Source organism: Petaurus breviceps, unplaced genomic scaffold (assembly GCF_028583685.1).
Source record: "Petaurus breviceps papuanus isolate PSGF00001 unplaced genomic scaffold, PetGlider_PUasm1.0 227, whole genome shotgun sequence".
In the NCBI taxonomy this organism is placed as follows: Eukaryota; Metazoa; Chordata; class Mammalia; order Diprotodontia; family Petauridae; genus Petaurus; species Petaurus breviceps.
In genome coordinates, this window is record NW_027185896.1 from 6,752,449 (window position 1) to 6,767,864 (window position 15,416).

Here is a 15,416-nt window from a genome sequence, read left to right on the forward strand (position 1 = left end):
CAAGGACGATGTCTATGGGGATGGAGTGTTTTTATAGGAACTGCCAATTCTGGGACACTTTCCAACAGGTTTCAGTGCCAACATGTCCCCAGTTGGTTCGACTGTGGCTGTGATGCCAAGGCAGCACGGGGAGTTTGAGTGGGATGGAGAAGAAAGAAATGGGGAGAGGAAGGGAAGGGGAGTGGTACTGGGCCTGTCCTCTGAAAATTGCATTAGCTATGCGCCAGTCAGGTGGTGTGATAAGGGGGTGAGGAGGGAGGCGTTCAGCTTTTGCTTTGTTAGTGTTGGACCAGCACCTCTCTTCAGTGCCAGTGTGGCAGGAATAGATAGGTCCATATGGCAGATCATGAAGTTTGTGGGGATCCAAGAGCCATGGGACCAAGGAGCCAGATAGCAGTGACATCTAAGAGAATCAGTGGAAGATTCTGCAGGGCTCCCTGACTCTGGTGTGGACTTCCTGCTGGGACTTGGCTGCCTACTTCCTGCTCTCACTTCCCTGTGACATGGGATGCTGGTTATAAGATGCTGAGCTTCTAAGTTGTCTCTTGCAGCTTGGGAGATTGAAGAGAATGAAAAATATACTCTGGCCTAGAAAAGCTTGAAATGACTGGGCTGTCGCATCCCATAGTACATGTATCTAATGAGGCATGGTCTTTATCATGCATTTATTAATCTGATTAAATGGTTTTACTATAAATTTGAGGCTGAGAACATGTAAAACCCAAAAGGAAATGAGGATTTTTTCAGGCAAATAAAGGCACATAAGCCAATGAGAGCAGAGTCTGAAATTAAAGGGAGCCTGCCTCTCCTTTCATAGCATTGTGAAGAACAACCTATTACATCTTATTTGATCCACACAACAACCCTGTGAGGTATGGTAGGTGATAGAGTTATAGTTATCTTCATTTCACAGAAGAGGAAACTGAGTCTCAGAGAGACTTATCCATAATCATATTTCTAGAAAGTGTCAGAGGCTGGTTTTAAAGCTAGGTCTCTCCTGATTCCAATTTCGATGCTTTCTCCACTACACCAAATTGCCTCTCCAAGGGAAGCTTCCTGGGGTATTTGATCTCAGCTTTGAAGGATAGCAGGCTTTTGACAGGCAGAGCCATAGGGGTAGGGTATTTCAACCAGAGGAAATGGTCTATGTGAAGACAAAGAGATGGAAGAACCTCAGAGCATATTAGGGAAACCCTGCATCGTCCAGTCTGGTGGAATTATAAGATCTAAGTTGGGAGAAGAGCAAGGATTTTGGAAGGCCCTGTAAATGATGGTCTGAGTTGAGATGGAGCATGCCCTCTGATAGCTTCTCTCACATGGCATTGGGTAAATGAGAGACTCTCCTCTTCTTCAGCTCCAACCAATGCCTTTAGTCTTCATTCTTGAGTATATACACAATTAAAGGTCTATTGTTGGGAAAACTAGGAGAACCAACATTTGTTGATCCAACAGAGACAAATTCAGAATAGGCTGGAGGTCATCCCTAGCCCCCAGCGCTTCTTGACAAGTAAAGTGCCAGCACAATTTTTTTTTAGTATTAAAAAAAATGGAGGGGAGGCCAGGTGGCTCAGTGAATAAGAGCACCAGCCCCAGTGTCAGGATGACCTGGGGATCGAATCCGGGCTCAGATACTTAGCACCACACCCAGAAATAACTGGCCGTGTAACCTTGAGCAAGTTACTTAACCTCGATTGCTTTAAAAAAAAATGGAGCAGCTAGGTGGCGCAGTGAATAGAGAACTGGCCCTGGAGTCAGGAGGACCTGAGTTCAAATATGACCTCAGACACTTGACACTTACTAGCTGTGTGACCTTGGGCAAGTCACTTAACCCCAACTGCCTTGCCTTCCCCCCTCAAAAAAAAAGTATTTAAAGCCCTTTTAAAAAATAACAATAGCATTTCCTCAGTGGTGCCATATTTCTTTGAATCATGGAATAGCCCAGTCTCTAAAGAACCAAGATATCAATTGGATGATCTAAAGGTCAATAAAAAGATGCATGGGGGGGAGTAAGGAGGCTGCAGAGTATGGTCAATGATGCCTTGCATGGAAGCAGTGACATAAAAGGCATCACCAAGGAGATATGTGGCCAGAAAAGGAGATGTTCCAATCACATACCAAGTTGATCAGACATAACAGATAGCTGGTCAACATGTTGAACTAATATCTGCTAAATAAGGGAAAGAACCAGAGGAAAGTCTCTACCACATTGGATGGGTCTCCTTTGGAGGTCTAACGGACAGACTTGGACAGGAAGCACACAGGAAAAGAAAACATGGAGGCAGGAGCATGCTGGAGCCAGTTCTACCTGGTCATGAGAACAAGGTAAGCCCTACAGATCAAGACCTGATTTATTGTTTTTGTTTATTATCTAAACTTAAGAAAGTGGTGGAGAAAATGTAATAATACAGGTTAAACTTAAAAGTCTGTCTTGTATACATATTTTTCCCTAGAGAGTTGGTTGGGAAGTGTAATCTACCCCGGAAGAAGAAGTATCCAAGTGAAGGGATCATAGAACCACAGAAATATGAAAGAAAATAGGCGAAGTTGTCAGACAGTGAAGATCTTCAAGTTCATGACAAATAAATGTTGGTCAAAGGAGCTGATAACATTCGTCCTGGAAAAGAGAAGGCCGGGAGAAGGTGAGGAGTTCTATCATAGTGTCTGTTTTCAAGTATTTGAAAGACAGTTGTGTGGAAGGAGGATTACAATTGTTCTATATGGCACCCCATGGTAAATCTAGGAACAATGGATTGAAATTGTAGAGATGAATTCAAATTTGATATAAGGATAACATTTCCTAATAATTAGAGCTATCCCAAAGTGGAATGCATTGCTTTCAGATATGGTGAAGGCTTCCCACTTCCCCCCCATTGTTAGTCTTCAAGCAAAGTCTGGACAATTGTTCATTTGTCATGTGGTAGAAAGGATTCTTGTTCAGAGATGGGTTGGAGTGTGGCACCTGGTTTCTCTTCCAGCCCTGAAATTTTGTGATTCTGTAACATAGGCTGCTTGAGCTAGAAGAGATGTCAGAGATTATATAGTCCAACCCCTTGTGTTAGAGGGAAACTGAGGCCCAGAGCATGTTTAAAATCACATAGTGAGTTAGTGGCAGAGTCAAAATTACAGTTCCGGTGTCCTGCCTCCTACTCTGACCACTGCCCAGTACTGCTTCAGAGGCTGATTTAAAGACCCTTTCTCAGCCTTCATTCATGACCATGGAAATAGAAACTAAACTTTGAGCTCAGAGTGAGCCCTTCCCTCTTGGGACAGGATCTTATTCAGAGAGAGTCAGAATGATGTGTGCAGACACGCCAGGCTCCACATTGCAAATGAACTATTTCCCTGTGTTAAGGCCTGTTAGAGATGGGCCTCCCACATGTTGACATATTGTTAGCCATGGGTTGAGCAAGAGAGGTCGACATTTGTTGCTATTTTCCTACCTTCTTTTGCCTTTTCATGAACCAACTTGGTCCTGACTCCTCCCCAGCCTGGCAGCCCAGCGGCTCTGCATTCTGTGAAGCTATTCTCTGTTTGACATGAACAATTCACTGTTCCTAAGCCTGAGGGCTAATTACATCAAGGGGAGGAAAAAAACCCAAACCTCAAATACTGGATGATTAATGACAGAAGCTTCAACTGGGGCCGTGACACACAGAAAATGCTTAATAGGATCACAGAATTTCCGAGCTGGCAGGGACTTCAGTGTCTAGCTGCTCCAATTCCTCCCCAAAAAAGAATCTCCCTTACAAGGCACTTGATCAGTGGTCATCCAGACTTTGCTCCAAGATCTAGTGAGGAGAAAGCCTGCTAGTTCTGGAGATGGTCCATTCCATTACCAAATAGCTCTGACTGTGTAGAACTTTTCCCGCAACAACCAACTTAAATCTGTCTCTTTGTTTCCACCCATTTGCCCTCACTTCTGCCCTCTGGGGCCAAGAAGAACCAGGCCATTCCCTCTTCCACGAAGTAGTCTTTCAAATTCTTGAAGAGAGTCATTCAGTTTTCTCTGCTCCTTGTACAGCCAGAACTCAAGGTCCTTCACCTTTTTGGCTACTTATTGAGCTTGTCAATCCCCTTCTTAAAATATAGCGCCCAGAGCATTCCTTCCGATCATTCCATTCCCCCTTCCTGTTGGGGGAATAAAATTTGTCTTTTCTATTTGGGTCATGTTGAAGGAATAGAGAAAAGATCAATTTTTACGTGGGCCATGTTGAAGGAACAAAGAAAAGGCCAGACCGTACAGTTTAGGAAGAGGGGTGTTATATAACGAGGCTGGAAAGAGAGGTTGGGGACAGATTGTAAAGGGGTATAAGAGCCAGACAAAAGAGTTTAAGTTTCATCCCAGTGCCAATAGAGAACCACCATAGTGTTGTTTTTTAAGTAGGAAAATAATATACTCAGATCTGCATTTAAGGAAAATCATTTTGGCAGCTTTGCTGAGCATGGCCTGGAATGGAGAGAGACTTGAAGTAGTGAAACAAAATTAGGAGACAGTTGCAATTTTAGTTGAGAGGGAACGAGGGCCCAAGTTTAGGTGGTGAGCAATGGTGGAGTAGAGAAAAGATTCTTTGAATCACTCTTTGTGGCAGCAAGTAATGCCTATCCATCAGGCAATGTCTGAATTAATTGCAGTTTATGAATATAATGGGATATGACTGCCCCATGAGAAATGGTGAAGATGAGGAATTCAGAGAAACATGGGACAATCTATATGAACTGATGCAGAGTGTAGAAAGAACCAAGAGAAAAAACATACACAATGACTAAGAAAATGTAAATAAAAACAAGGCAAAAATGTGGTTGGACTCAGCCAAAAATTTACTGTGGTCGGTCTCAGAAAACAAATGATAAATCACATTTCTTTCCTTTTAGTAGAGAGAGGTAAGTGGCCTTTCAGTACAAGAATGTTGCATGCATTGTCAGATCCAACTGCTTTGTTCGTTGAGTTTTTACTTAACCTTGGATTCAATGGAGGAGGTTATATTGGGAAATGATTGTGGTTTTAAAAACAGAAAACATCAATAAAACTTTTTTTTTTATTTCCTAGAAAAAAAAGAAGCAAGACTTGTGAAATGCAAACACACTCCTTGTCCCTAAGGCTTTCTATGAGGACAGAGTTATCTTACACAAAACAAACACAGAAGCTTTGACCTCCCTCCTTTGATGGTCTCCAATCCTCTATTTAGGCAATAAAAGAGATTTTTAACATCTGACTGCCTGTTTCTCTTTCCTTCAGAAATAACTTAGCATGGTAGACATGGAGGAAAAGAAAATCTGGATTTGAATCTTGCCTCCACCATTTAACTAGTTATAGGATTAGGGGCAAGCCATTATCTCTGAAGACTTGGATTCCTCATCCCATAAAATGGGGATAATAATACCCATAGTACTTGTCTTACAGGTTTGTTGTGAGTTCAAATGAGACAATTTTTGTAAAGCACTTGGCAAACTTTAGAGCATGATGTAAATGTCACATTATTATTCCACAACCCTCTTCACGATTCTTTTGTTTTTATTCAGTTGTTTTCCAGTTATGTCCTACTCTTCAGTGACCCCTTTGGGGGTTTTCTTGGCAAAGATACTGGAGTGGTTTGCCATTTCCTTCTCCAGCTCATTTTATAGATGATGCAACTGAGGCCAACAGGGTTAAGTGACTTGCCCAGGGTCACATAGCCAGTAAGTATCTGAGCACTTACCTATATGCTTTCCTGCTCCTAAACAGCCTTATTCCCATCCATTACCCAGGAAGACAACTCCAAACCAATTCTAGAGTCTGATGCCACAGAAGGAATGGGTAGAGATTGAGGGAAGGTACTGTGTCTCCTATTAGAGTACCACCACTCTAGGGCTGAGGCTGAGAAAAGCAGATGGGACTCTCTTCTTTCAGAAAGAAAGAGTCTAGCTCCAACCTTCCAAAACCAAACATCAAACCAGGAAAGGACTTCAGAGACAATCTCCCCACCTCTTCCTTGTATGAGGCCTAGGAGAGGGAAAAGACTTGTGCATGGCTACACATGGGCTTGTGGCAGAGATAGAACTAAGACCTGTTCTTCTGATTTGCTATCCTGGGCTCTTTTTACTATGTCAGACATTCCAATTCAATTCAATTCAGTCAATTTGGTGAATCAATATTATTTCTTGGTCGCTGCTACTACTACTAATATAGGTTTGCATCAGGTGCAGCATCAATAAACTCATTGGCATCAGCAGACTTCCCTATAGGAGCCAGAAGTCAGAACCTGCACAGATATCCCCCAGTCTAAGTGACCACATGGAAACATGGCGGGGAGCTGGTTTTCAGCCCTGCATGGCTGAAGGACTTATACAGTGTGATGATGCAGTCTTCTAATTGGCTTTAGAGAAGGAAGGGGCGATGATTTAGGGGTGACTGAGACAGACTGCAATGAGCTTATAAAAGAGAAGGCAATACTATTTCATTACCTTCTATTCCCTTTGTGGTTGTAAGAAGGTAGAACTACTCAGAAATGGTCCCCAAAGACAGAGAAGAGAAGGAAAGAAGGCTTGTCTCCCATCCAGCCATGGTGGCTGTGAGCACATGGCTACCTGTCTTTTATGGTTCTTGCTATTTCTCAATTAGTCAAGTAAGCCCTCAAGGAGGTAAGTGTCTAAGCAATCTGACAAGTTAGGGAGGTCCAGAGGTCCTCTGGGAGGTCAGGATTGAAGGGAGGCGGTAGCAGTGTCCACCAAATGTAGCAGCCATGGCTACTGGAGCTGTCAGGGTCAATATCAGTGGAAGGAGCTCCTGACAACAGATACCCAGTAATGGGTACAGTTTCAGGAAGTAGTAATTTCCATAGTGGAGGGAAGGGCTGTCTATGAACTTGAGAAAGGCACTGTTCTTCAGAGGCCAGAAAAGAACACCTAGAGAGAACTTCCTGAAAACTCCATGAAGGGAGAAAAGGACTTCCAGGGCCAAGGGTGGGAAGCATCCCTTTGCCACATGTGTTCTTCATGTGTGACCTCACTAAGATTTGTTTTCAGTCCACTCTCCCCAGGGACCTTGTACTTACAACAGAAAAGTGGAACCCTGGTGTAGGGGGCATGTATTATGCCAACTATTTGTAAAATATCTTCTCAGTAAATACCCTTTCTAAAAGTTAAACAAAAGTCACCTGGCTGATAGTTCATGAGGAGTATACTGGTGGAGACTCAGGGGATGTCGTATCAGAATCTCCTAGAACCATAAGACTACCTGTTGTCAGCAGCCCTCTGAGGATCCCAACTTATGAGTACAAGTGTCAGTCTGGGGAAGGGAGCCCAGAGGGAATATGTACCACTTCCATATAATGTTTAAAATAATAGTAATAATTTTTAAATGTATTTAAAATAATAACTTATTAAATAATAGGTTTAAAATAATAGTAAAAATAAAGGGACTGCAGGAAACAAGACAATTTGGAACCATGCCTCCAATGTTACTAAACTATCCATACTCTTTGACCTAGAGATACCTCTAATAGGTTTATACTCTAAAGAAATCAAACAAAGGTAATGAAGGACCCATATGTACAAAAATATTCATAGCTGTTCTTCTTGTAGTAACAAAGAGCAAAACTAAGGTGGGGACAGGAAACATCAATTGGAGAATGGTTGAACAACTTATGATATATGAATATAATGGAATACTATGGTGCCTTAAGAAGTAATGAAGAGGACACTTGAGACACCTGGGAGGACTTGTCTGAACTGATATAGTGGCATGAACAGAACCAGGAAAAGGATTTATACAGAAGCAGCAACACCATAAAAACAAACCTTAAAAACCACAAGAATTCTGATCAATGCAATGACCAACCATGATTCTATTTCACCATGGTGAAACATGGCACCCATTGGCTAAAGGAGAGGTGACTAGACTCAGGGTGTAGAAGGAGACAGATTTTTTTGGATATGGCTAATGAGAATTTATTTTGCTTGATTACGCATATTTGTTACACAGGTTTTCTTTTTTCTTTTTAATGGTAGAGTTGGAAGGAACAAATGACACAGCCAGGATTTGAATTCAGGTACTCTGACTCATATTATCTCATCTCATCTCTTCTCCCCAACCCTTTGCTCACCTCTTTCTGGCAACGGAAAAAAATTGAATTAATCCCAGGACAAGAGAATGCAAGTAGCCAGAAGCCATTGGGGACTGTGAACATCTCTAACTTACCACTATTCCTCATTATTTCAACCTCTACTTGTAAGAAGTACCTGGTATGAGGTGGGTTGGAGGTGCCAGTGGAGAGGAAGGGGAAGCAGTCCAAAGGACTAAAGACAGGGAAATGTTCAGGTTGTTTGTTTGTTTTAAGGAAGAAGGTAGAGTCTTCTAACTACAGACCCATGAGTTTGACCATGCCAAACGTGGAGGACAGCCCTGATACACTTTGATTCCTAGCAAAATCTTAGAGTACCTTAAAGAATCAGCGTGGGTTAATTAAAAGCAAATGATGACAGACTAACCCCATTTTCTATTTTTAACAGAATTACTAGAATGGGATAGAAATAGCACCTATATCTCAATTTCAGCAAAGCATTTCACAAAGTCATTCATAATATCCTCATGGACAGGGTGGAAAGATGTGGGCCACACAATGGTCTACTTAGGAGGATTCAGAAATGTAGGAATGACCAGACCCAAAGGGTAGTTAGTATGAAATAAAAACAGCAAAGGAATCTTAGCATTAGAAGGGACCCCAGAAGTCATCAGGTGTAACACAACACACCTGGTAAAGAATCCCCAGGACAGGCAGGCCTGACCAGCCTCTGGCTAGAGGGACTCCAGATCACCAGCAGCTGTGGTGATGCAGAATTATCAACACACAGATGCTAAGGACAAAGTGAGAAGTCAGTGCAGTTTGGATTTTGGGACACAGTAGTTGGGAGTACGTTGGCTTTTGCCCCTGGGGCAAGAAGCTGCTGAGGGCTGCAGCACAGCCGCTGCCACAAGGCAACTTCAGTTCCTGGCCTGCAGACTGTAGGGGGACCAAGCGACCAGTCTATGGGATAATGGCTCTTGCTTTAACCTGCTTGGATCTGGATTGCAGTCTAGGGTGGAGGTCCTGGGGTGTGTGACCAGTTTGCCAGAGCTGTGGAGACCTCAGAGAGGGCACCCAACTAATACCTCCAGCAGCTGAGAAAAACCCAGCATTTGGTACGAAGTTCCCCTGTCTGGTAGCAGAGTCCTCCTGTGGCAAAAAAATCCAAAAGTCAAGTAATTGAGTGGCAACATGACCAGGAAAAGGAAGCAAAGCAAACAGAAGAATACAACATTAGACTCCTATTTTGGGAACAAAAAGGAGCAAAGCATGGAACAGGAGGAAGACAGTGAAGTCAGAACTCCTTCATCAAAAGCTTCAAAGGAAAATATGAACTGGTTACAGGCCATAGAAGACCTTAAGAAGTAGATAAGAGAAGTGGAAGAAAAATTGGGAAGAGAAATGAGAACAATGCAAGAAAATTATGAAATGAGAGTCAACAATGAGGAAAATAACACCTTAAAAAACAGACTAACTCAAATGGCAAAAGAGGCTCAAAAAGGCAATGAGGAGAGGAATGCCTTAAAAAGCCAAATTTGCTAGATGGAAAAAGAATCTGAAAAGCTCACTGAGGAGAATCATTCCTTCAGAATTAGATTGGAGCAAATGAAAGCTAATGACTTTATGAGAAATCAAGATGCTGTTAAACAGATCCAAACAAATGAAAGAATAGAAGGCAATGTGAAATATCTCATGGGAAAAACCACTGACCTGGAAAACAGATCCAGGAGAGATAATTTAAAAATTATTGGACTACCTGAAAGCCATGATCAAAGTAAGAACCTAGAAATCATCCTCCAAGAAATTCTCAAGGAAAACTGTCCTGATGTTTTAGAACTAGAGGGCAAAATAGAGGTTGAAAGAATCTACCAATCACCTCCTGAAAAAGATCCCAAAAAGAAAACTCTTAGAAATATTATAGCCAGGTTCTGAAATTCCCAGATCAAGGAGAGAATATTACAAGCAGCCAGGAAGAAACAATTTGAATATTGTGGAAACACAATCAGGATAACTCAGGATCTGACACCTTCTACACTGAGGGATCGAAGGGCTTGGAATATGATATTCCAGAGGGCAAAGGAGCTGGGATTAAAACCAAGAATCACCTACCCAGCAAAACTGAGTATCATGTTTCAGGGGAAAATATGGTTATTCAGTGGAATACAGGACTTTCAAGCATTCTTGCTGAAAAAAACAGAGTTGAATAGAAAATTTGACATTCAGATACAAGAAGCAAGAGAAGCATGAGAAGGTAAACAGGGAAAAGAAATCATAAGGAGCTTATTAAAGTTGACCTATTAACATTCCTACATGGAAAAACAATAATTGTAACTGATGAAACTTTTCTCAGTATGAAAATAGTTGAAGGGAATAGAAATATATATACACATATATATGTCTATATCAGAAGGTATATGGGCACATGAATGAATATATATGTGAATGTGTGTATATATGTTTACAGGTATACATAGATAGAAGGCACAGGACCAATTTAATAGGAAGGGATGATACCTAAAAGGTGAAATTAAGAGGTGAGAGAGGAATATAATGAGAGGAGATGGAGAGAGACAGAATGGGGTAAACTATCTCATATAGAAGAGGCAAGGGAAAATGGTTACAATGGAGGGGAAGAATAGAAAGGCAAAAGGGAATGGGTCAACCTTATTCTCAAAATACACACTAAATACGCTATCTCACCCTACAGGAGAGTAAGGGGGAAGGGGATGAGAGAGGGGATGATAGAAGGGAGGACAGGCTGGGGGGGAGGGAAGTTGGAAGCATCCACTTTTGAAAAGGGATGGGATCAAAGTAGAGAATAGAACAAGTAGGGCGGCCAGGTGGCTCAGCGAGTAAGAGCACCGGCTCCAGTGTTGGGACGACCTGGAGATCGAATCCCGGGCTCAGACACTCAGCACCACACCCAGAAATAACTGGCCGTGTAACCTTGAGCAAGTTACTTAACCCTGATTGCTTAATAAAGTAAAAAAAAAGAGAGAGAATAGAACAAGTGGGAGGTGGGATAGGAGGGAGGGAAATAGGCTTTTACAGTATATCTACTATGTTAATGTTTTGCATTAGCTACACATGTACAACCTATACTGAACTGCTTACCTTCCCAGTAAGGGTGGGTGACAAGGGAGGAAGGGAATGAATCTGGAATTCAAAGTTTTAAAATCAAATGTTTAAAATATATATGTATATATACATACTATTATTAATACTATTTTACATGTAATTGGGAAATAAGATATACAGGCACTGGGGCATAGAGATCCACCATGCCCTACTAGAAAAGTCGAAGGGGGTATGGGAGAAGATATGGGAGAGAGCAAATTGGAGGAGGGGATATCCTGTGGGACTGCTATTATGGGGCAGTGGGTAGGGGAAAAACGGGGAGAAATTTTGTAACTCAAAATCTGGCGGAAATGAATGATGTAAATCAGAAGTTAATAAAGCATTTGAAAAATGAAAAAAAAAAGGATCCCCAAGGCAAGAAAATGGCCAGCCACCAATTTTGTAATTCTAAACCATCAGGAAGTTTATTTCCTGTCTCTGGATTCAGCCATTCCACCAATGCTGAACACACCTAACTGCACCATCTTGTCTACATGAATGGCGTGAGAGAATTTTGCCAACTACTTTATGAAGAGCTTAGAATGCTAGACAAAGAACTTTGTATTTGAGCCTGGTGGTAATAGGGAGCCATGGGAGTTTATTGAATAGGGGGGTGAAATGGGCAGACCTGTGTTTTAGAAAGATCACTCTAATAACTATGTAGAAGATAGACTGGAATTGGGAGAGATTTGAGGTAGGGAGACTAAACAATAGACTATTGCAATAGTCTGGGTGTGAAGTTGATGGAGGCCTGCACCAGGGTGATGGCAGTGTCATAACAGAGAAGGGGGCATCTTTTAGAGATGTAGCAAAGGTAAAATCAAGAGGACTTGCCAACAAATTGGATATAGGATGTGAGAGAGAGTGAAGAGTTGAGAATGATTCCTAGGTCGTGAGCGTGGATGATGAGGAAGATGGTGGTGCCCTCAACAGTAATAGGGAAGCTTGGAAGAGAGGGGGGTTTGGAGGGAAGGATAATATGTTCAGTTTTGGACAAGTTGAGTTTGAGGTTTCTTGGACATCCAGTTTAAGATGTATGAGATAGTTAGAAATGCAAGATTGGGTGTGAGGATTGGATTTGAACATCTGAGAATCTGGGAGATGATAATTAAAACCATGGGAGTAGATGAAATCACCAAGTAAAATAGTATAGAGGGAGAACAGAAGAAGGCCCCAGGTCAGAGCCCTGAGGGATTCCTACCCCCCACCCCGGGCTGCCAAAGTGTCCTGTTTCTCCTTGCTTTCCTGTGTAAACTAATAACTGACATTTACGTGTCAGTTTTCTAAAGTATACAAGGGGATGGGGGAAAGCTATGTGCCAAACAGTTTACAAATATTATCTCATTTGATCCTTATAACAACCCTGGGAGGTAGGTGCTTCATTATGCCTGCTTTACGAGTTTAAGAAACTGAGACAAAGAGAGGCTAAATGATTTGCCCAGGGTCACACAGCTAATAAATGTCTGACTCTAGATTTGAATTCAGGTCTTCCTCACTCTGGGCCATGCCCTTGGTCCACTACACCTTCTATCTGCCTAAGCAAATCCATAGCCCAACAAAGGATTATAGTCATTATCAAACCTATTGAAGAGATGAGAAAATGGAATCCTTTAGTGACTTGTCCTAGGGCACATAGCATAGAAGGCAGGACTCCAACCCAGGTCTTTCTGATTCCAGATCCAACACTCCCTCTCTTCACTACTCCTCTCTGCCTATAGGCAGTCCCAGCATGGAGGAGAGTCTCTAGCAGGACTATTGGCAGAGACTGCTGCCTTCTTGCCCCACAGTTAACCTGCCCTGCCTTGCTAAGAATGATTACAATAGCGCAGAGAGGAGGAAAATTGTTCCTTAGCCTGTCTTGAGGTTGGCTCAAGTGGGGAGACCACAGGCAGAACTTCTCTGGGCTCCCCTGCCCTGCCCTGCCCAGCCTGGCCTGAAAAAGATGAAAGAGAAGGCCCAGGAGGCTGCATTGGACGTGAAGGACCCTCCTAGGCACTTGAGCCAAGGGAGCTGGTGGGGAGCAAGCTGAGGGTAAACACAAGGCCTGGGTGGAGCCTCAGGAGATGATATTGATTGAGGAGGCAGGCAGAGGGTGGTGTGAGGAGAGGCCAGGTCAGGCCAGGTTTATGGAGAGATAGCAGCCCCTGACGAACAAAGCCCTTTAGAAACCGGACTCTACAGGGCCGCCCTGGGGCCCCAGCCACCTCTTCAGCCCACAGTCGGCTCTGTTGACATTGCATAACACAGGAAGTTGGGAGGGGATTGGTGTTCTTGGCATGGGTCAGTCCCATTCATAGAAACACTATGAGGTGTGCCGAGACCAGAAAGCTCCGGAGGGGGTCAGGGAACACTGGCCTTTAAGAAAACCACATAGACCTCTGGGGAACCGAGGTCTAAACTTACCCTTAGAGACAATAGGGCAGGTCCTATTGATGAGATACAGCACATGTGGTTTCTTTCCCCAGAGAAAGTAACAGCAGGGGCCTGACTGATTGCATGATCGGGGACAAGTCCCTTCCTCGGCTGGAATTCAGTTTTCCTATCTTAAGATGAAAGGTTATGGGGCAGCTAGGTGGTGCAGTAGATAGAACACTGGCCCTGGAGTCAGGAATTCTCTGGTTGTGTCAATTCATGAAACAAGAAAAAATTTTTAAATGGCTCCAGGCCCATGCATCCCACCATGGGGTGGCAGAAAAGGGGTTGGGGGAGGGAATCACACACTTTCTAGACTATCTATAAACAGTAATTTAGCTGTTAACACTGGAAAGGTGAGATTCTTGTCCTACAATCACTGAATTGATGCTCCTGAAGGAGTTGAACCATATTGGCACTCCACCTATATCTCTCTATGTATTTATCTATATCTATCTATGTATGTATCAATCTATTTCTATCTCTCTACCTCTATCCATCTAGCTAGCTAGCTCTATCTATCTATATTTTCGTATATACAGAGTGTATCTATCTTTTCATACATACATATATATATATATATATATATACATATATATATATATATATACACATAGAGAGGCAAACCAGCCTAGCTGGGGGAGAAACAAGGGGAGGTGGCATGTGCCAGTCAAGATTCACCATCACCACCATTTCCCCTCAGATCCTGGTGGATACAGTCCAAAACCCTGAACCCAGCAGCCCTTGGAATAGCCATACACTGTGCTGAGTTCTGGGGACCCAAACCCTAGCAAAAAGAAATATAGTTTCTGCCTTCAAGGAACTTACACTCTACTACAGGTTTGCCAAAGAAAGATCAAAATCAATACTATATTAGAAGAAAGGGTAAAAATGAGACAAGGTATGAAATTGAAACCTGATCTATTCAAACAATTAACAAGGGGAAAAAAAAGATGAAACAAGACAAGAGATTAACATGGTTTGTGAGTGTTTCCTACAGAAGGTAGACGTGTAAAAAGTAATTACCTCAACAAAGACCCAAAGAGCCTGAAAATGCCTCAGTCAGCAAACATTTGATCTTGTTCATTAGCTTGTAAGCTCCTTGAGGGCAGGGACTGCCCTTTGCCTCTTTGTGTATCTCTGGCGCTTAGCACAGTGCCTGGCATACATAGTGGGCAGGTGCTTATTAAATATTGATTGATTAATTGTTGCCAAGCAGAATGACTTGCCAGCCCAGATCAACACTAATTCACATTTAAAATTCATATTTCTAACTTTATGGAGGAGGAGGATCAAAGACTATAAGCAGTATCACTATTAGTGTCATTTTAAGCAGAAAATTGCAATAAATATTGGAAGAGAAAAAATTCAGAAAGCTTAGTGTGAGAGTCAATAAGGCTGAATCATCTTAAGCATTTAAGGATGAAACCAGAAAGAAAATGAACAGATCAAAGTGGGATAGATCTATCAACATTTCTGTTGTGAATTCTCGTCTTCCTCAATAATGAAGGGAATGACGAATGGGAAACTCCCAGGGAAGAAATTTCCTTCTGCCCATGTAGACCTGCAGTATCTCTGCCACTTCCAGTCTTAGGGAGCTGCCTAGAGTATTGAGGGGTTAAGTGATTTACCCAGGGTCATACAGAGGGTATGGGTCAGAGTCAAGACTTGAACCCAGATCTTCCTGGCTTGGAAGCCAGCTTTAAGATGACTCCAGAAACAAAAAAGAGAGAATTACAACTGAACTGTACATAGAAGAAATCCATGCTAGAAGTGACTAATTTTGAAGACTATAATGGACAGATTCTCAAAATATCCACAAGAGACAAGACCAAACTCCTAGGA